The sequence below is a fragment of the Chiloscyllium punctatum genome, chromosome 13 (genome assembly GCF_047496795.1).
Source record: "Chiloscyllium punctatum isolate Juve2018m chromosome 13, sChiPun1.3, whole genome shotgun sequence".
Taxonomy (NCBI): domain Eukaryota; kingdom Metazoa; phylum Chordata; class Chondrichthyes; order Orectolobiformes; family Hemiscylliidae; genus Chiloscyllium; species Chiloscyllium punctatum.
Genome location: NC_092751.1, coordinates 77,142,205 through 77,163,681, shown reverse-complemented (window position 1 = coordinate 77,163,681; position 21,477 = coordinate 77,142,205). Strand labels below are relative to the sequence as shown.

General features: G+C 44.4%; 9 non-coding genes across 9 annotated transcripts; all 9 read left to right on the top strand.

Moving 5' to 3' along the window:
- The first annotated feature begins 1,519 nt into the window (after window positions 1-1,519).
- On the top strand, window positions 1,520-1,601 carry trnas-aga (transfer RNA serine (anticodon AGA)). Its single transcript has one exon. It is a non-coding gene; the product is annotated as a tRNA-Ser (tRNA).
- Window positions 1,602-3,728: 2,127 nt separating this feature from the next.
- trnaq-uug (transfer RNA glutamine (anticodon UUG)) lies at window positions 3,729-3,801 on the top strand. Its single transcript has one exon. It is a non-coding gene; the product is annotated as a tRNA-Gln (tRNA).
- A 1,391-nt stretch (window positions 3,802-5,192) lies between these two features.
- On the top strand, window positions 5,193-5,274 carry trnas-aga (transfer RNA serine (anticodon AGA)). The gene has a single exon. It is a non-coding gene; the product is annotated as a tRNA-Ser (tRNA).
- Window positions 5,275-7,401: 2,127 nt separating this feature from the next.
- Window positions 7,402-7,474, top strand: trnar-ucg (transfer RNA arginine (anticodon UCG)). Its single transcript has one exon. It is a non-coding gene; the product is annotated as a tRNA-Arg (tRNA).
- A 1,407-nt stretch (window positions 7,475-8,881) lies between these two features.
- On the top strand, window positions 8,882-8,963 carry trnas-aga (transfer RNA serine (anticodon AGA)). Its single transcript has one exon. It is a non-coding gene; the product is annotated as a tRNA-Ser (tRNA).
- A 2,127-nt stretch (window positions 8,964-11,090) lies between these two features.
- On the top strand, window positions 11,091-11,163 carry trnar-ucg (transfer RNA arginine (anticodon UCG)). Its single transcript has one exon. It is a non-coding gene; the product is annotated as a tRNA-Arg (tRNA).
- Window positions 11,164-12,570: 1,407 nt separating this feature from the next.
- On the top strand, window positions 12,571-12,652 carry trnas-aga (transfer RNA serine (anticodon AGA)). The gene has a single exon. It is a non-coding gene; the product is annotated as a tRNA-Ser (tRNA).
- Window positions 12,653-16,258: 3,606 nt separating this feature from the next.
- trnas-aga (transfer RNA serine (anticodon AGA)) lies at window positions 16,259-16,340 on the top strand. The gene has a single exon. It is a non-coding gene; the product is annotated as a tRNA-Ser (tRNA).
- Window positions 16,341-19,946: 3,606 nt separating this feature from the next.
- trnas-aga (transfer RNA serine (anticodon AGA)) lies at window positions 19,947-20,028 on the top strand. Its single transcript has one exon. It is a non-coding gene; the product is annotated as a tRNA-Ser (tRNA).
- Window positions 20,029-21,477: the final 1,449 nt, after the last annotated feature.

Below are 21,477 nucleotides of genomic sequence, written 5' to 3'. Positions count from 1 at the left end.
CGTGAAAGTCCATGGCATTACATATCGACATTCTGCCGTGGCTGTGCGTGTCTATTGGGCCAGTAGCGTAATGCATAACGCGTCTGACTTCGGATCAGAAAATTGTAGGTTCGAGTCCTACCTGGCTGGTGGGGAATGTCTCACTTTAACCGTGCCCCTCGTTGACGCTCCCCTGCAAAGCAATGCCGGGACGTCGCTTCTGTGCTTCCGCATTTAAAACTTGCATTTGTCTTATTGTCCATTTCAAATTCCAGCTCACCACAACGGAGACCTCTGTCGGTTTGGGGGTGCCTTTGTGGGTGAAAATGAGCATGAGTTCCTCAAAAGAGTGACAAGTCGTTGTGGAAGTGTCATACATCTGTGCCATTTAAGAACACAGGATAAAGTCATTGACATTTGCCCTGGGAACATTACAACACACGACACTTTGGGCCAAAGTTGGAAACTGCGACTGGAATAGATGGCTCTCTGATCAGGCGGAATGGCCTTTTCCCACTTTGTAAATCTACGAAGACAAGTTGAAAATAATCTGCAACGAAAATGTTCATGAAGGGTGTTTTATTTACACTAAATACGATAGTATCTATCGCCTTGTCTTGTTATTTACTTGTGAAGATTCGGTACTCTCAGCACCGTGGCCCGGATCGTATTCCCGCTCATGGAATGGTTGTATTGTTCAGCTAACATATCGGTGTACCAGTACTTCTGCCGATTTTCCGATGCTAGCAGCTCATTGGTTTTGTCCAAAACATTATGAATGTTAACATAATACAAATAGCTGCAGTTGCTGGAAATCTGAGCCTAAAACGAAAATTGTTTGCGGAACGCGGAAAGACTGGCAACAGAAACATCGACTTTCCTGCTCCTCGGATGCTGCTGTGCTTTTCCAGCATTTTCTGATCTAAAATCAGGTTTCCAGCATCTGCAGTCCTCACTCCTGCCGAGTTCCTTCAGTGTCGCTGGTTCCCAATTCAAGAACTCCATCTCTGGCGGTATCATATCTGTACCTCCATGCTGTGGAATTGAAGAGTGAAGAAAAGTAACTCACCCCCTCCATCTCTGGGGTAATTAGGGGCTGAAAGTGAATCGTATCACATTGAAGTATATCTACAAGCGACATAATCTCTGTCTTTTATTGGGAACCATCTCTTTCATTGTAACCATCAGGAAAGACCATTTCGTTCGCTAATAAAGAAATGAATATGTCACTAACCTTTGTTTGTTTCATGTTCAAGAATACTCAGATCAATAGCTCCCTTGATTACCTCTGCTGGTCATGTTCGCAAAGAGATCGAGCAAATTGCCAAGTGTGATTTTCCTTTCAATAAATAATTTTGACTCAATTTTGCTGCAAATCTCTTTTCCTAACTTTGTGCTTTTCTTCTTTGACATTGGTGTCTCGCACCTTACAAATGACAGCAAAGGTATGAATGGAGATGGAAACATTTCACTCAAGTCAGCGGCAGCTTTCAATGAGATCACGACTGATTTGGTCAGTGCTCAGGGTGCGGTGCCGTCTGTAGTCATGGCCGAGTGGTTAAGGCGATGGATTAGAAATCCATTGGGGTCTCCCCACGTAGATTCGAATCCTGCTGACTACGTTTTCCGTGCTTTGCTGCTGGAACAATTCAAAGTTCAGAAAGCCCGTTTTGCAAACCAGGCCTGTAATTTGATTAGACTTGAGAAACTCGAGTTCTTCATCAGAAATGCTCCACATTTAAAACATTATCTCTGTTTCTCTTTCCAGATACACTGCTCGACACATCGGGTTTCTGCAGTTGTTATTGAACGCCCTGAGCAGAAGTGCTGCTTTTCATTAGATTCCTTTAATCCCTTGTCCTCTGTTCTCTGACTCTGGTCATTGGCAACACTTCCTCTTGCTCGTCAGAGTGCTCATTCCCCACCGCTCCGTCTCCCATCATTACAAACAACCGCAGGAAATTGCCACTTAACCATCTTTGTTCCAAAGTGAAACTCACCAGCCTAGGAACTCTCTCCACCAAATGGGACTTCTCATCCCTGGACATGGAAAAGCCAGAGGATTGTGAAGAGATACTGTGAACATATTGTCAGTTGGCAGTTGGAAAAATGTTTAGGAAGCAAACCATATAATTTAGGCTCCAGCTTTGGAAATCTTGAGAAACTCTTTGGGAAATGGAATCACAGGAGATTGAAGAAGTGTAAATTGTCAGTCCGAGTAGAGGAAGGGACATTGACTCTGATGTTCTCGGCACAGGAATTGATCTGAGACATTGAAAGAATTCTCGCTCCCGTACGTGAGCAATACAAACTTCATCTGGACGGTGGGACAATGAAAAACTCTGGAACACTCAAGACAATATCCAAATATTGACTGAGATCACGACAGTACGAGTACGATAGATGGGTCAGTTTTTGTCCAGTGTGTGCGGGAGGGATTCCTGACACAGTATGTAGACATGGCTTCAAGGGAAGAAGCCACTTTCGATTTAGTACTGGGTAACGAGCCTGGCCAGGTTTTAGATTTGGAAGTAGGTGAGCACTGTGGAGACAGCGATCACAATTCTCTCAGGTTTACTTTCGTGATGGAAAGGGATAGGTGTACTCCACGGAGCAAGAGTTTCAGCTGGTGGAAGGGAAATCACGATGCAATGAGGTAAGATTTAGGAAGCGCAGAGTTGGGTAGGAAACTGTAGGGGGTGAGCACATTAAAAATGTGAAGCTTATTCAAGGAAAAGCTCCTGTGTGTCCTCGATAAGTATGTACCTGCCAGGCAGGGAGGAAGATATAGAACGCGTGAGCCGTGGTTTACTAAGGAAGGTGGAATCACTGGTCAAGAAGAACAAGAAGTCTTATGTTAGGACAAAACGTGAAAACTCAGTTAGAGCGCTCGAGGTTTCCAACGATCTCAGGAAAGACCTAAAAAGAGAGCTGGGAAGAGCCAGGAGGAGACATGAGAAGTTGTTGGCAGATAGGATCAGGGTTAACGCTAAGGCTTTCCATAGGTATGTCAGGAATAAAAGAATGACGAGAGTTAAATCTGGGACAATCAAGGATAATAGTGGGAAGACGTGTGTGGAGTCAGTGGAGATAGAGGAAGCACTAAATAAATATTTTTCGACAGAGTTCGCTATAGATAATGAAAATGTTGGCGAGGAAGATACAGAGATACTTGCGTCTAGACTAGAAGAGATTGAGGTTCACAAGGAAGAGATATTAGAAATACTGCAGAGTGTGAAAATAGATAAGTCAGCTGGGCCGGATGGGATCTATCTGATGTTGTTTAGCAAATGCACTGCAGGAAGGTACAAATCAAGCTGATGCTAACAACGGCTCGTTTTGAGCCGCTAATTTGCAGTGAAGTGTCGGCGCCAATAAAAGGTGTCACGCAGCTCGTCTAATTCCACATCCTGAGCTCGAAATGAGCAGATGTCTCTCGCTGAGTTTCGGCAGGGTCTTGCTTAGACGACACCATGACACGTTTTCACTGGAGTAGATCATGAAATCGCGTCGTGAATGTGAATAAAACGATGGGCACTTCCAGCAGAGAAGGAGGCGACCCTGAAGCAGGCAGCTCTGGACAAATGTTTCTCCTTTGCCAGTGAAAGGCACTGCTTCACAAATTGGAAACTTCGAAGTGAAGCAGTGTTGGTGATTATCTTCGCTGCTTGTTCACCTTTTTAATTCTGATTCCGTGAAAGTCCATGGCATTACATATCGACATTCTGCCGTGGCTGTGCGCGTCTATTGAGCCAGTAGCGTAATGGATAACGCGTCTGACTTTGGATCAGACGATTGTAGGTTCGAGTCCTACCTGGTTCGTGGGGAATGTCTCGCTTTAACTGTGCCCCTCGTTGACGCTCCCCTGCAAAGCCCTGCCGGGACGTCGCTTCTGTGCTTCCGCATTTAAAACTTGCATTTGTCTTATTGTCCATTTCAAATTCCAGCTCACCACAACGGAGACCTCTGTCGGTTTGGGGGTGCCTTTGTGGGTGAAAATGAGCATGAGTTCCTCAAAAGAGTGACAAGTCGTTGTGGAAGTGTCATACATCTGTGCCATTTAAGAACACAGGATAAAGTCATTGACATTTGCCCTGGGAACATTAGAACACACGACACTTTGGGCCAAAGTTGGAAACTGCGACTGGAATAGATGGCTCTCTGATCAGGCGGAAAGGCCTTTTCCCACTTTGTAAATCTACGAAGACAAGTTGAAAATAATCTGCAACGAAAATGTTCATAAAGGGTGTTTTATTTACACTAAATACGATAGTATCTATCGCCTTGTCTTGTTATTTACTTGTGAAGATTCGGTACTCTCAGCACCGTGGCCCGGATCGTATTCCCGCTCATGGAATGGTTGTATTGTTCAGCTAACATATCGGTGTACCAGTACTTCTGCCGATTTTCCGATGCTAGCAGCTCATTGGTTTTGTCCAAAACATTATGAATGTTAACATAATACAAATAGCTGCAGTTGCTGGAAATCTGAGCCTAAAACGAAAATTGTTTGCGGAACGCAGAAAGACTGGCAACAGAAACATCGACTTTCCTGCTCCTCGGATGCTGCTGTGCTTTTCCAGCATTTTCTGATCTAAAATCAGGTTTCCAGCATCTGCAGTCCTCACTCCTGCCGAGTTCCTTCAGTGTCGCTGGTTCCCAATTCAAGAACTCCATCTCTGGCGGTTTCATATCTGTACCTCCATGCTGTGGAATTGAAGAGTGAAGAAAAGTAACTCACCCCCTCCATCTCTGGGGTAATTAGGGGCTGAAAGTGAATCGTATCACATTGAAGTATATCTACAAGCGACTTGATCTCTGTCTTTTATTGGGAACCATCTCTTTCATTGTAACCATCAGGAAAGACCATTTCGTTCGCTAAATAAAGAAATGAATATGTCACTAACCTTTGTTTGTTTCATGTCCAAGAATACTCAGATCAATAGCTCCCTTGATTACCTCTGCTGGTCATGTTCGCAAAGAGATCGAGCAAATTGCCAAGTGTGATTTTCCTTTCAATAAATAATTTTGACTCAATTTTGCTGCAAATATCTTTTCCTAACTTTGTGCTTTTCTTCTTTGACATTGGTGTCTCGCACCTTACAAATGACAGCAAAGGTATGAATGGAGATGGAAACATTTCACTCAAGTCAGCGGCAGCTTTCAATGAGATCACGACTGATTTGGTCAGTGCTCAGGGTGCGGTGCTGTCTGTAGTCATGGCCGAGTGGTTAAGGCGGTGGATTAGAAATCCATTGGGGTTTCCCCACGTAGGTTCGAATCCTGCTGACTACGTTATCTGTGCTTTGCTGCTGGAACAATTCAAAGTTCCGAAAGCGTGTTTTGCAAACCAGGCCTGTAATTTGATGAGACTTGAGAAACTCGAGTTCTTCATCAGAAATGCTCCACATTTAAAACATTATCTCTGTTTCTCTTTCCAGATACACTGCTCGACACATCGGATTTCTGCAGTTGTTATTGAACGCCCTGAGCAGAAGTGCTGCTTTTCATTAGATTCCTTTAATCCCTTGTCCTCTGTTCTCTGACTCTGGTCATTGGCAACACTTCCTCTTGCTCGTCAGAGTGCTCATTCCCCACCGCTCCGTCTCCCATCATTACAAACAACCGCAGGAAATTGCCACTTAACCATCTTTGTTCCAAAGTGAAACTCACCAGCCTAGGAACTCTCTCCACCAAATGGGACTTCTCATCCCTGGACATGGAAAAGCCAGAGGATTGTGAAGAGATACTCTGAACATATTGTCAGTTGGCAGTTGGAAAAATGTTTAGGAAGCAAACCATATAATTTAGGCTCCAGCTTTGGAAATCTTGAGAAACTCTTTGGGAAATGGAATCACAGGAGATTGAAGAAGTGTAAATTGTCAGTCCGAGTAGAGGAAGGGACATTGACTCTGATGTTCTCGGCACAGGAATTGATCTGAGACATTGAAAGAATTCTCGCTCCCGTACGTGAGCAATACAAACTTCATCTGGACGGTGGGACAATGAAAAACTCTGGAACACTCAAGACAATATCCAAATATTGACTGAGATCACGACAGTACGAGTACGATAGATGGGTCAGTTTTTGTCCAGTGTGTGCGGGAGGGATTCCTGACACAGTATGTAGACATGGCTTCAAGGGAAGAAGCCACTTTCGATTTAGTACTGGGTAACGAGCCTGGCCAGGTTTTAGATTTGGAAGTAGGTGAGCACTGTGGAGACAGCGATCACAATTCTCTCAGGTTTACTTTCGTGATGGAAAGGGATAGGTGTACTCCACGGAGCAAGAGTTTCAGCTGGTGGAAGGGAAATCACGATGCAATGAGGTAAGATTTAGGAAGCGCAGAGTTGGGTAGGAAACTGTAGGGGGTGAGCACTTTAAAAATGTGAAGCTTATTCAAGGAAAAGCTCCTGTGTGTCCTCGATAAGTATGTACCTGTCAGGCAGGGAGGAAGATATAGAACGCGTGAGCCGTGGTTTACTAAGGAAGGTGGAATCCCTGGTCAAGAAGAACAAGAAGTCTTATGTTAGGACAAAACGTGAAAACTCAGTTAGAGCGCTCGAGGTTTCCAACGATCTCAGGAAAGACCTAAAAAGAGAGCTGGGAAGAGCCAGGAGGAGACATGAGAAGCTGTTGGCAGATAGGATCAGGGTTAACGCTAAGGCTTTCCATAGGTATGTCAGGAATAAAAGAATGACGAGAGTTAAATTTGGGACAATCAAGGATAATAGTGGGAAGTCGTGTGTGGAGTCAGTGGAGATAGAGGAAGCACTAAATAAATATTTTTCGACAGAGTTCGCTATAGATAATGAAAATGTTGGCGAGGAAGATACAGAGATACTTGCGTCTAGACTAGAAGAGATTGAGGTTCACAAGGAAGAGATATTAGAAATACTGCAGAGTGTGAAAATAGATAAGTCAGCTGGGCCGGATGGGATCTATCTGATGTTGTTTAGCAAATGCACTGCAGGAAGGTACAAATCAAGCTGATGCTAACAACGGCTCGTTTTGAGCCGCTAATTTGCAGTGAAGTGGCGGCGCCAATAAAAGGTGTCACGCAGCTCGTCTAATTCCACATCCTGAGCTCGAAATGAGCAGATGTCTCTCGCTGAGTTTCGGCAGGGTCTTGCTTAGACGACACCATGACACGTTTTCACTGGAGTAGATCATGAAATCGCGTCGTGAATGTGAATAAAACGATGGGCACTTCCAGCAGAGAAGGAGGCGACCCTGAAGCAGGCAGCTCTGGACAAATGTTTCTCCTTTGCCAGTGAAAGGCACTGCTTCACAAATTGGAAACTTCGAAGTGAAGCTGTGTTGGTGATTATCTTCGCTGCTTGTTCACCTTTTTAATTCTGATTCCGTGAAAGTCCATGGCATTACATATTGACATTCTGCCGTACCTGCAAGTGTCTATTGGGCCAGTAGCGTAATGGATAACGCGTCTGACTTCGGATCAGAAGATTGTAGGTTCGAGTCCTACCTGGCTCGTGGGGAATGTCTCACTTTAACCGTGCCCCTCGTTGACGCTCCCCTGCAAAGCCCTGCCGGGACGTCACTTCTGTGCTTCCGCATTTAAAACTTGCATTTGTCTTATTGTCCATTTCAAATTCCAGCTCAACACAACGGAGACCTCTGTCGGTTTCGGGGTGCCTTTCTGTGTGTCTTCCTTTGTGGGTGAAAATGAGCATGAGTTCCTCAAAAGAGTGACAAGTCGTTGTGGAAGTGTCATACATCTGTGCCATTTAAGAACACACGATAAAGTCATTGACATTTGCCCTGGGAACATTAGAACACACGACACTTTGGGCCAAAGTTGGAAACTGCGACTGGAATAGATGGCTCTCTGATCAGGCGGAATGGCCTTTTCCCACTTTGTAAATCTACGAAGACAAGTTGAAAATAATCTGCAACGAAAATGTTCATAAAGGGTGTTTTATTTACACTAAATACGATAGTATCTATCGCCTTGTCTTGTTATTTACTTGTGAAGATTCGGTACTCTCAGCACCGTGGCCCGGATCGTATTCCCGCTCATGGAATGGTTGTATTGTTCAGCTAACATATCGGTGTACCAGTACTTCTGCCGATTTTCCGATGCTAGCAGCTCATTGGTTTTGTCCAAAACATTATGAATGTTAACATAATACAAATAGCTGCAGTTGCTGGAAATCTGAGCCTAAAACGAAAATTGTTTGCGGAACGCAGAAAGACTGGCAACAGAAACATCGACTTTCCTGTTCCTCGGATGCTGCTGTGCTTTTCCAGCATTTTCTGATCTGAAATCAGGTTTCCAGCATCTGCAGTCCTCACTCCTGCCGAGTTCCTTCAGTGTCGCTGGTTCCCAATTCAAGAACTCCATCTCTGGCGGTTTCATATCTGTACCTCCATGCTGTGGAATTAAAGAGTGAAGAAAAGTAACTCACCCCCTCCATCTCTGGGGTAATTAGGGGCTGAAAGTGAATCGTATCACATTGAAGTATATCTACAAGCGACTTGATCTCTGCCTTTTATTGGGAACCATCTCTTTCATTGTAACCATCAGGAAAGACCATTTCGTTCGCTAAATAAAGAAATGAATATGTCACTAACCTTTGTTTGTTTCATGTCCAAGAATACTCAGATCAATAGCTCCCTTGATTACCTCTGCTGGTCATGTTCGCAAAGAGATCGAGCAAATTGCCAAGTGTGATTTTCCTTTCAATAAATAATTTTGACTCAATTTTGCTGCAAATATCTTTTCCTAACTTTGTGCTTTTCTTCTTTGACATTGGTGTCTCGCACCTGACAAATGACAGCAAAGGTATGAATGGAGATGGAAACATTTCACTCAAGTCAGCGGCAGCTTTCAATGAGATCACGACTGATTTGGTCAGTGCTCAGGGTGCGGTGCCGTCTGTCGTCATGGCCGAGTGGTTAAGGCGATGGATTAGAAATCCATTGGGGTTTTCCCACGTAGGTTCGAATCCTGCTGACTACGTTATCCGTGCTTTGCTGCTGGAACAATTCAAAGTTCCGAAAGCGTGTTTTGCAAACCAGGCCTGTAATTTGATGAGACTTGAGAAACTCGAGTTCTTCATCAGAAATGCTCCACATTTAAAACATTATCTCTGTTTCTCTTTCCAGATACACTGCTCGACACATCGGGTTTCTGCAGTTGTTATTGAACGCCCTGAGCAGAAGTGCTGCTTTTCATTAGATTCCTTTAATCCCTTGTCCTCTGTTCTCTGACTCTGGTCATTGGCAACACTTCCTCTTGCTCGTCAGAGTGCTCATTCCCCACCGCTCCGTCTCCCATCATTACAAACAACCGCAGGAAATTGCCACTTAACCATCTTTGTTCCAAAGTGAAACTCACCAGCCTAGGAACTCTCTCCACCAAATGGGACTTCTCATCCCTGGACATGGAAAAGCCAGAGGATTGTGAAGAGATACTGTGAACATATTGTCAGTTGGCAGTTGGAAAAATGTTTAGGAAGCAAACCATATAATTTAGGCTCCAGCTTTGGAAATCTTGAGAAACTCTTTGGGAAATGGAATCACAGGAGATTGAAGAAGTGTAAATTGTCAGTCCGAGTAGAGGAAGGGACATTGACTCTGATGTTCTCGGCACAGGAATTGATCTGAGACATTGAAAGAATTCTCGCTCCCGTACGTGAGCAATACAAACTTCATCTGGACGGTGGGACAATGAAAAACTCTGGAACACTCAAGACAATATCCAAATATTGACTGAGATCACGACAGTACGAGTACGATAGATGGGTCAGTTTTTGTCCAGTGTGTGCGGGAGGGATTCCTGACACAGTATGTAGACATGCCTTCAAGGGAAGAAGCCACTTTCGATTTAGTACTGGGTAACGAGCCTGGCCAGGTTTTAGATTTGGAAGTAGGTGAGCACTGTGGAGACAGCGATCACAATTCTCTCAGGTTTACTTTCGTGATGGAAAGGGATAGGTGTACTCCACGGAGCAAGAGTTTCAGCTGGTGGAAGGGAAATCACGATGCAATGAGGTAAGATTTAGGAAGCGCAGAGTTGGGTAGGAAACTGTAGGGGGTGAGCACATTAAAAATGTGAAGCTTAGTCAAGGAAAAGCTCCTGTGTGTCCTCGATAAGTATGTACCTGTCAGGCAGGGAGGAAGATATAGAACGCGTGAGCCGTGGTTTACTAAGGAAGGTGGAATCCCTGGTCAAGAAGAACAAGAAGTCTTATGTTAGGACAAAACGTGAAAACTCAGTTAGAGCGCTCGAGGTTTCCAACGATCTCAGGAAAGACCTAAAAAGAGAGCTGGGAAGAGCCAGGAGGAGACATGAGAAGTTGTTGGCAGATAGGATCAGGGTTAACGCTAAGGCTTTCCATAGGTATGTCAGGAATAAAAGAATGACGAGAGTTAAATTTGGGACAATCAAGGATAATAGTGGGAAGTCGTGTGTGGAGTCAGTGGAGATAGAGGAAGCACTAAATAAATATTTTTCGACAGAGTTCGCTATAGATAATGAAAATGTTGGCGAGGAAGATACAGAGATACTTGCGGCTAGACTAGAAGAGATTGAGGTTCACAAGGAAGAGATATTAGAAATACTGCAGAGTGTGAAAATAGATAAGTCAGCTGGGCCGGATGGGATCTATCTGATGTTGTTTAGCAAATGCACTGCAGGAAGGTACAAATCAAGCTGATGCTAACAACGGCTCGTTTTGAGCCGCTAATTTGCAGTGAAGTGGCGGCGCCAATAAAAGGTGTCACGCAGCTCGTCTAATTCCACATCCTGAGCTCGAAATGAGCAGATGTCTCTCGCTGAGTTTCGGCAGGGTCTTGCTTAGACGACACCATGACACGTTTTCACTGGAGTAGATCATGAAATCGCGTCGTGAATGTGAATAAAACGATGGGCACTTCCAGCAGAGAAGGAGGCGACCCTGAAGCAGGCAGCTCTGGACAAATGTTTCTCCTTTGCCAGTGAAAGGCACTGCTTCACAAATTGGAAACTTCGAAGTGAAGCAGTGTTGGTGATTATCTTCGCTGCTTGTTCACCTTTTTAATTCTGATTCCGTGAAAGTCCATGGCATTACATATCGACATTCTGCCGTGGCTGTGCGTGTCTATTGGGCCAGTAGCGTAATGGATAACGCGTCTGACTTCGGATCAGAAGGTTGTAGGTTCGAGTCCTACCTGGCTCGTGGGGAATGTCTCGCTTTAACCGTGCCCCTCGTTGACGCTCCCCTGCAAAGCCCTGCCGGGACGTCGCTTCTGTGCTTCCGCATTTAAAACTTGCATTTGTCTTATTGTCCATTTCAAATTCCAGCTCAACACAACGGAGACCTCTGTCGGTTTCGGGGTGCCTTTCTGTGTGTCTCCCTTTGTGGGTGAAAATGAGCATGAGTTCCTCAAAAGAGTGACAAGTCGTTGTGGAAGTGTCATACATCTGTGCCATTTAAGAACACAGGATAAAGTCATTGACATTTGCCCTGGGAACATTAGAACACACGACACTTTGGGCCAAAGTTGGAAACTGCGACTGGAATAGATGGCTCTCTGATCAGGCGGAATGGCCTTTTCCCACTTTGTAAATCTACGAAGACAAGTTGAAAATAATCTGCAACGAAAATGTTCATAAAGGGTGTTTTATTTACACTAAATACGATAGTATCTATCGCCTTGTCTTGTTATTTACTTGTGAAGATTCGGTACTCTCAGCACCGTGGCCCGGATCGTATTCCCGCTCATGGAATGGTTGTATTGTTCAGCTAACATATCGGTGTACCAGTACTTCTGCCGATTTTCCGATGCTAGCAGCTCATTGGTTTTGTCCAAAACATTATGAATGTTAACATAATACAAATAGCTGCAGTTGCTGGAAATCTGAGCCTAAAACGAAAATTGTTTGCGGAACGCAGAAAGACTGGCAACAGAAACATCGACTTTCCTGCTCCTCGGATGCTGCTGTGCTTTTCCAGCATTTTCTGATCTAAAATCAGGTTTCCAGCATCTGCAGTCCTCACTCCTGCCGAGTTCCTTCAGTGTCGCTGGTTCCCAATTCAAGAACTCCATCTCTGGCGGTTTCATATCTGTACCTCCATGCTGTGGAATTGAAGAGTGAAGAAAAGTAACTCACCCCCTCCATCTCTGGGGTAATTAGGGGCTGAAATTGAATCGTATCACATTGAAGTATATCTACAAGCGACTTGATCTCTGTCTTTTATTGGGAACCATCTCTTTCATTGTAACCATCAGGAAAGACCATTTCGTTCGCTAAATAAAGAAATGAATATGTCACTAACCTTTGTTTGTTTCATGTCCAAGAATACTCAGATCAATAGCTCCCTTGATTACCTCTGCTGGTCATGTTCGCAAAGAGATCGAGCAAATTGCCAAGTGTGATTTTCCTTTCAATAAATAATTTTGACTCAATTTTGCTGCAAATATCTTTTCCTAACTTTGTGCTTTTCTTCTTTGACATTGGTGTCTCGCACCTTACAAATGACAGCAAAGGTATGAATGGAGATGGAAACATTTCACTCAAGTCAGCGGCAGCTTTCAATGAGATCACGACTGATTTGGTCAGTGCTCAGGGCGCGGTGCCGTCTGTAGTCATGGCCGAGTGGTTAAGGCGATGGATTAGAAATCCATTGGGGTTTCCCCACGTAGGTTCGAATCCTGCTGACTACGTTATCCGTGCTTTGCTGCTGGAACAATTCAAAGTTCAGAATGCGTGTTTTGCAAACCAGGCCTGTAATTTGATGAGACTTGAGAAACTCGAGTTCTTCATCAGAAATGCTCCACATTTAAAACATTATCTCTGTTTCTCTTTCCAGATACACTGCTCGACACATCGGGTTTCTGCAGTTGTTATTGAACGCCCTGAGCAGAAGTGCTGCTTTTCATTAGATTCCTTTAATCCCTTGTCCTCTGTTCTCTGACTCTGGTCATTGGCAACACTTCCTCTTGCTCGTCAGAGTGCTCATTCCCTTCGCTCCATCTCCCATCATTACAAACAACCGGAGGAAGTTGCCACTTAACCATCTTTGTTCCAAAGTGAAACTCACCAGCCTAGGAACTCTCTCCACCAAATGGGACTTCTCATCCCTGGACATGGAAAAGCCAGAGGATTGTGAAGAGATACTCTGAACATATTGTCAGTTGGCAGTTGGAAAAATGTTTAGGAAGCAAACCATATAATTTAGGCTCCAGCTTTGGAAATCTTGAGAAACTCTTTGGGAAATGGAATCACAGGAGATTGAAGAAGTGTAAATTGTCAGTCCGAGTAGAGGAAGGGACATTGACTCTGATGTTCTCGGCACAGGAATTGATCTGAGACATTGAAAGAATTCTCGCTCCCGTACGTGAGCAATACAAACTTCATCTGGACGGTGGGACAATGAAAAACTCTGGAACACTCAAGACAATATCCAAATATTGACTGAGATCACGACAGTACGAGTACGATAGATGGGTCAGTTTTTGTCCAGTGTGTGCGGGAGGGATTCCTGACACAGTATGTAGACATGCCTTCAAGGGAAGAAGCCACTTTCGATTTAGTACTGGGTAACGAGCCTGGCCAGGTTTTAGATTTGGAAGTAGGTGAGCACTGTGGAGACAGCGATCACAATTCTCTCAGGTTTACTTTCGTGATGGAAAGGGATAGGTGTACTCCACGGAGCAAGAGTTTCAGCTGGTGGAAGGGAAATCACGATGCAATGAGGTAAGATTTAGGAAGCGCAGAGTTGGGTAGGAAACAGTAGAGGGTGAGCACATTAAAAATGTGAAGCTTAGTCAAGGAAAAGCTCCTGTGTGTCCTCGATAAGTATGTACCTGTCAGGCAGGGAGGAAGATATAGAACGCGTGAGCCGTGGTTTACTAAGGAAGGTGGAATCCCTGGTCAAGAAGAACAAGAAGTCTTATGTTAGGACAAAACGTGAAAACTCAGTTAGAGCGCTCGAGGTTTCCAACGATCTCAGGAAAGACCTAAAAAGAGAGCTGGGAAGAGCCAGGAGGAGACATGAGAAGCTGTTGGCAGATAGGATCAGGGTTAACGCTAAGGCTTTCCATAGGTATGTCAGGAATAAAAGAATGACGAGAGTTAAATTTGGGACAATCAAGGATAATAGTGGGAAGTCGTGTGTGGAGTCAGTGGAGATAGAGGAAGCACTAAATAAATATTTTTCGACAGAGTTCGCTATAGATAATGAAAATGTTGGCGAGGAAGATACAGAGATACTTGCGTCTAGACTAGAAGAGATTGAGGTTCACAAGGAAGAGATATTAGAAATACTGCAGAGTGTGAAAATAGATAAGTCAGCTGGGCCGGATGGGATCTATCTGATGTTGTTTAGCAAATGCACTGCAGGAAGGTACAAATCAAGCTGATGCTAACAACGGCTCGTTTTGAGCCGCTAATTTGCAGTGAAGTGGCGGCGCCAATAAAAGGTGTCACGCAGCTCGTCTAATTCCACATCCTGAGCTCGAAATGAGCAGATGTCTCTCGCTGAGTTTCGGCAGGGTCTTGCTTAGACGACACCATGACACGTTTTCACTGGAGTAGATCATGAAATCGCGTCGTGAATGTGAATAAAACGATGGGCACTTCCAGCAGAGAAGGAGGCGACCCTGAAGCAGGCAGCTCTGGACAAATGTTTCTCCTTTGCCAGTGAAAGGCACTGCTTCACAAATTGGAAACTTCGAAGTGAAGCAGTGTTGGTGATTATCTTCGCTGCTTGTTCACCTTTTTAATTCTGATTCCGTGAAAGTCCATGGCATTACATATCGACATTCTGCCGTGGCTGCGCGTGTCTATTGGGCCAGTAGCAATATGGATAACGCGTCTGATTTCGGATCAGAAGATTGTAGGTTCGAGTCCTACCTGGCTCGTGGGGAATGTCTCGCTTTAACAGTGCCCCTCGTTGACGCTCCCCTGCAAAGCCCTGCCGGGACGTCGCTTCTGTGCTTCCGCATTTAAAACTTGCATTTGTCTTATTGTCCATTTCAAATTCCAGCTCAACACAACGGAGACCTCTGTCGGTTTCGGGGTGCCTTTCTGTGTGTCTCCCTTTGTGGGTGAAAATGAGCATGAGTTCCTCAAAAGAGTGACAAGTCGTTGTGGAAGTGTCATACATCTGTGCCATTTAAGAACACAGGATAAAGTCATTGACATTTGCCCTGGGAACATTAGAACACACGACACTTTGGGCCAAAGTTGGAAACTGCGACTGGAATAGATGGCTCTCTGATCAGGCGGAATGGCCTTTTCCCACTTTGTAAATCTACGAAGACAAGTTGAAAATAATCTGCAACGAAAATGTTCATAAAGGGTGTTTTATTTACACTAAATACGATAGTATCTATCGCCTTGTCTTGTTATTTACTTGTGAAGATTCGGTACTCTCAGCACCATGGCCCGGATCGTATTCCCGCTCATGGAATGGTTGTATTGTTCAGCTAACATATCGGTGTACCAGTACTTCTGCCGATTTTCCGATGCTAGCAGGTCATTGGTATTGTCCAAAACATTATGAATGTTAACATAATACAAATAGCTGCAGTTGCTGGAAATCTGAGCCTAAAACGAAAATTGTTTGCGGAACGCGGAAAGACTGGCAACAGAAACATCGACTTTCCTGCTCCTCGGATGCTGCTGTGCTTTTCCAGCATTTTCTGATCTAAAATCAGGTTTCCAGCATCTGCAGTCCTCACTCCTGCCGAGTTCCTTCAGTGTCGCTGGTTCCCAATTCAAGAACTCCATCTCTGGCGGTTTCATATCTGTACCTCCATGCTGTGGAATTGAAGAGTGAAGAAAAGTAACTCACCCCCTCCATCTCTGGGGTAATTAGGGGCTGAAAGTGAATCGTATCACATTGAAGTATATCTACAAGCGACTTGATCTCTGTCTTTTATTGGGAACCATCTCTTTCATTGTAACCATCAGGAAAGACCATTTCGTTCGCTAAATAAAGAAATGAATATGTCACTAACCTTTGTTTGTTTCATGTCCAAGAATACTCAGATCAATAGCTCCCTTGATTACCTCTGCTGGTCATGTTCGCAAAGAGATCGAGCAAATTGCCAAGTGTGATTTTCCTTTCAATAAATAATTTTGACTCAATTTTGCTGCAAATATCTTTTCCTAACTTTGTGCTTTTCTTCTTTGACATTGGTGTCTCGCACCTTACAAATGACAGCAAAGGTATGAATGGAGATGGAAACATTTCACGCAAGTCAGCGGCAGCTTTCAATGAGATCACGACTGATTTGGTCAGTGCTCAGGGTGCGGTGCCGTCTGTAGTCATGGCCGAGTGGTTAAGGCGATGGATTAGAAATCCATTGGGGTTTCCCCACGTAGGTTCGAATCCTGCTGACTACGTTATCTGTGCTTTGCTGCTGGAACAATTCAAAGTTCAGAAAGCGTGTTTTGCAAACCAGGCCTGTAATTTGATGAGACTTGAGAAACTCGAGTTCTTCATCAGAAATGCTCCACATTTAAAACATTATCTCTGTTTCTCTTTCCAGATACACTGCTCGACACATCGGATTTCTGCAGTTGTTATTGAACGCCCTGAGCAGAAGTGCTGCTTTTCATTAGATTCCTTTAATCCCTTGTCCTCTGTTCTCTGACTCTGGTCATTGGCAACACTTCCTCTTGCTCGTCAGAGTGCTCATTCCCCACCGCTCCGTCTCCCATCATTACAAACAACCGCAGGAAATTGCCACTTAACCATCTTTGTTCCAAAGTGAAACTCACCAGCCTAGGAACTCTCTCCACCAAATGGGACTTCTCATCCCTGGACATGGAAAAGCCAGAGGATTGTGAAGAGATACTGTGAACATATTGTCAGTTGGCAGTTGGAAAAATGTTTAGGAAGCAAACCATATAATTTAGGCTCCAGCTTTGGAAATCTTGAGAAACTCTTTGGGAAATGGAATCACAGGAGATTGAAGAAGTGTAAATTGTCAGTCCGAGTAGAGGAAGGGACATTGACTCTGATGTTCTCGGCACAGGAATTGATCTGAGACATTGAAAGAATTCTCGCTCCCGTACGTGAGCAATACAAACCTCATCTGGACGGTGGGACAATAAAAACTCTGGAACACTCAAGACAATATCCAAATATTGACTGAGATCACGACAGTACGAGTACGATAGATGGGTCAGTTTTTGTCCAGTGTGTGCGGGAGGGATTCCTGACACAGTATGTAGACATGCCTTCAAGGGAAGAAGCCACTTTCGATTTAGTACTGGGTAACGAGCCTGGCCAGGTTTTAGATTTGGAAGTAGGTGAGCACTGTGGAGACAGCGATCACAATTCTCTCAGGTTTACTTTCGTGATGGAAAGGGATAGGTGTACTCCACGGAGCAAGAGTTTCAGCTGGTGGAAGGGAAATCACGATGCAATGAGGTAAGATTTAGGAAGCGCAGAGTTGGGTAGGAAACTGTAGGGGGTGAGCACATTAAAAATGTGAAGCTTAGTCAAGGAAAAGCTCCTGTGTGTCCTCGATAAGTATGTACCTGTCAGGCAGGGAGGAAGATATAGAACGCGTGAGCCGTGGTTTACTAAGGAAGGTGGAATCCCTGGTCAAGAAGAACAAGAAGTCTTATGTTAGGACAAAACGTGAAAACTCAGTTAGAGCGCTCGAGGTTTCCAACGATCTCAGGAAAGACCTAAAAAGAGAGCTGGGAAGAGCCAGGAGGAGACATGAGAAGCTGTTGGCAGATAGGATCAGGGTTAACGCTAAGGCTTTCCATAGGTATGTCAGGAATAAAAGAATGACGAGAGTTAAATTTGGGACAATCAAGGATAATAGTGGGAAGTCGTGTGTGGAGTCAGTGGAGATAGAGGAAGCACTAAATAAATATTTTTCGACAGAGTTCGCTATAGATAATGAAAATGTTGGCGAGGAAGATACAGAGATACTTGCGTCTAGACTAGAAGAGATTGAGGTTCACAAGGAAGAGATATTAGAAATACTGCAGAGTGTGAAAATAGATAAGTCAGCTGGGCCGGATGGGATCTATCTGATGTTGTTTAGCAAATGCACTGCAGGAAGGTACAAATCAAGCTGATGCTAACAACGGCTCGTTTTGAGCCGCTAATTTGCAGTGAAGTGGCGGCGCCAATAAAAGGTGTCACGCAGCTCGTCTAATTCCACATCCTGAGCTCGAAATGAGCAGATGTCTCTCGCTGAGTTTCGGCAGGGTCTTGCTTAGACGACACCATGACACGTTTTCACTGGAGTAGATCATGAAATCGCGTCGTGAATGTGAATAAAACGATGGGCACTTCCAGCAGAGAAGGAGGCGACCCTGAAGCAGGCAGCTCTGGACAAATGTTTCTCCTTTGCCAGTGAAAGGCACTGCTTCACAAATTGGAAACTTCGAAGTGAAGCAGTGTTGGTGATTATCTTCGCTGCTTGTTCACCTTTTTAATTCTGATTCCGTGAAAGTCCATGGCATTACATATCGACATTCTGCCGTGACTGCGCGTGTCTATTGGGCCAGTAGCAATATGGATAACGCGTCTGATTTCGGATCAGAAGATTGTAGGTTCGAGTCCTACCTGGCTCGTGGGGAATGTCTCGCTTTAACAGTGCCCCTCGTTGACGCTCCCCTGCAAAGCCCTGCCGGGACGTCGCTTCTGTGCTTCCGCATTTAAAACTTGCATTTGTCTTATTGTCCATTTCAAATTCCAGCTCAACACAACGGAGACCTCTGTCGGTTTCGGGGTGCCTTTCTGTGTGTCTCCCTTTGTGGGTGAAAATGAGCATGAGTTCCTCAAAAGAGTGACAAGTCGTTGTGGAAGTGTCATACATCTGTGCCATTTAAGAACACAGGATAAAGTCATTGACATTTGCCCTGGGAACATTAGAACACACGACACTTTGGGCCAAAGTTGGAAACTGCGACTGGAATAGATGGCTCTCTGATCAGGCGGAATGGCCTTTTCCCACTTTGTAAATCTACGAAGACAAGTTGAAAATAATCTGCAACGAAAATGTTCATAAAGGGTGTTTTATTTACACTAAATACGATAGTATCTATCGCCTTGTCTTGTTATTTACTTGTGAAGATTCGGTACTCTCAGCACCGTGGCCCGGATCGTATTCCCGCTCATGGAATGGTTGTATTGTTCAGCTAACATATCGGTGTACCAGTACTTCTGCCGATTTTCCGATGCTAGCAGGTCATTGGTATTGTCCAAAACATTATGAATGTTAACATAATACAAATAGCTGCAGTTGCTGGAAATCTGAGCCTAAAACGAAAATTGTTTGCGGAACGCGGAAAGACTGGCAACAGAAACATCGACTTTCCTGCTCCTCGGATGCTGCTGTGCTTTTCCAGCATTTTCTGATCTAAAATCAGGTTTCCAGCATCTGCAGTCCTCACTCCTGCCGAGTTCCTTCAGTGTCGCTGGTTCCCAATTCAAGAACTCCATCTCTGGCGGTTTCATATCTGTACCTCCATGCTGTGGAATTGAAGAGTGAAGAAAAGTAACTCACCCCCTCCATCTCTGGGGTAATTAGGGGCTGAAAGTGAATCGTATCACATTGAAGTATATCTACAAGCGACTTGATCTCTGTCTTTTATTGGGAACCATCTCTTTCATTGTAACCATCAGGAAAGACCATTTCGTTCGCTAAATAAAGAAATGAATATGTCACTAACCTTTGTTTGTTTCATGTCCAAGAATACTCAGATCAATAGCTCCCTTGATTACCTCTGCTGGTCATGTTCGCAAAGAGATCGAGCAAATTGCCAAGTGTGATTTTCCTTTCAATAAATAATTTTGACTCAATTTTGCTGCAAATATCTTTTCCTAACTTTGTGCTTTTCTTCTTTGACATTGGTGTCTCGCACCTTACAAATGACAGCAAAGGTATGAATGGAGATGGAAACATTTCACTCAAGTCAGCGGCAGCTTTCAATGAGATCACGACTGATTTGGTCAGTGCTCAGGGTGCGGTGCCATCTGTAGTCATGGCCGAGTGGTTAAGGCGATGGATTAGAAATCCATTGGGGTTTCCCCACGTAGGTTCGAATCCTGCTGACTACGTTATCTGTGCTTTGCTGCTGGAACAATTCAAAGTTCAGAAAGCGTGTTTTGCAAACCAGGCCTGTAATTTGATGAGACTTGAGAAACTCGAGTTCTTCATCAGAAATGCTCCACATTTAAAACATTATCTCTGTTTCTCTTTCCAGATACACTGCTCGACACATCGGATTTCTGCAGTTGTTATTGAACGCCCTGAGCAGAAGTGCTGCTTTTCATTAGATTCCTTTAATCCCTTGTCCTCTGTTCTCTGACTCTGGTCATTGGCAACACTTCCTCTTGCTCGTCAGAGTGCTCATTCCCCACCGCTCCGTCTCCCATCATTACAAACAACCGCAGGAAATTGCCACTTAACCATCTTTGTTCCAAAGTGAAACTCACCAGCCTAGGAACTCTCTCCACCAAATGGGACTTCTCATCCCTGGACATGGAAAAGCCAGAGGATTGTGAAGAGATACTGTGAACATATTGTCAGTTGGCAGTTGGAAAAATGTTTAGGAAGCAAACCATATAATTTAGGCTCCAGCTTTGGAAATCTTGAGAAACTCTTTGGGAAATGGAATCACAGGAGATTGAAGAAGTGTAAATTGTCAGTCCGAGTAGAGGAAGGGACATTGACTCTGATGTTCTCGGCACAGGAATTGATCTGAGACATTGAAAGAATTCTCGCTCCCGTACGTGAGCAATACAAACCTCATCTGGACGGTGGGACAATAAAAACTCTGGAACACTCAAGACAATATCCAAATATTGACTGAGATCACGACAGTACGAGTACGATAGATGGGTCAGTTTTTGTCCAGTGTGTGCGGGAGGGATTCCTGACACAGTATGTAGACATGCCTTCAAGGGAAGAAGCCACTTTCGATTTAGTACTGGGTAACGAGCCTGGCCAGGTTTTAGATTTGGAAGTAGGTGAGCACTGTGGAGACAGCGATCACAATTCTCTCAGGTTTACTTTCGTGATGGAAAGGGATAGGTGTACTCCACGGAGCAAGAGTTTCAGCTGGTGGAAGGGAAATCACGATGCAATGAGGTAAGATTTAGGAAGCGCAGAGTTGGGTAGGAAACTGTAGGGGGTGAGCACATTAAAAATGTGAAGCTTAGTCAAGGAAAAGCTCCTGTGTGTCCTCGATAAGTATGTACCTGTCAGGCAGGGAGGAAGATATAGAACGCGTGAGCCGTGGTTTACTAAGGAAGGTGGAATCCCTGGTCAAGAAGAACAAGAAGTCTTATGTTAGGACAAAACGTGAAAACTCAGTTAGAGCGCTCGAGGTTTCCAACGATCTAAGGAAAGACCTAAAAAGAGAGCTGGGAAGAGCCAGGAGGAGACATGAGAAGTTGTTGGCAGATAGGATCAGGGTTAACGCTAAGGCTTTCCATAGGTATGTCAGGAATAAAAGAATGACGAGAGTTAAATTTGGGACAATCAAGGATAATAGTGGGAAGTCG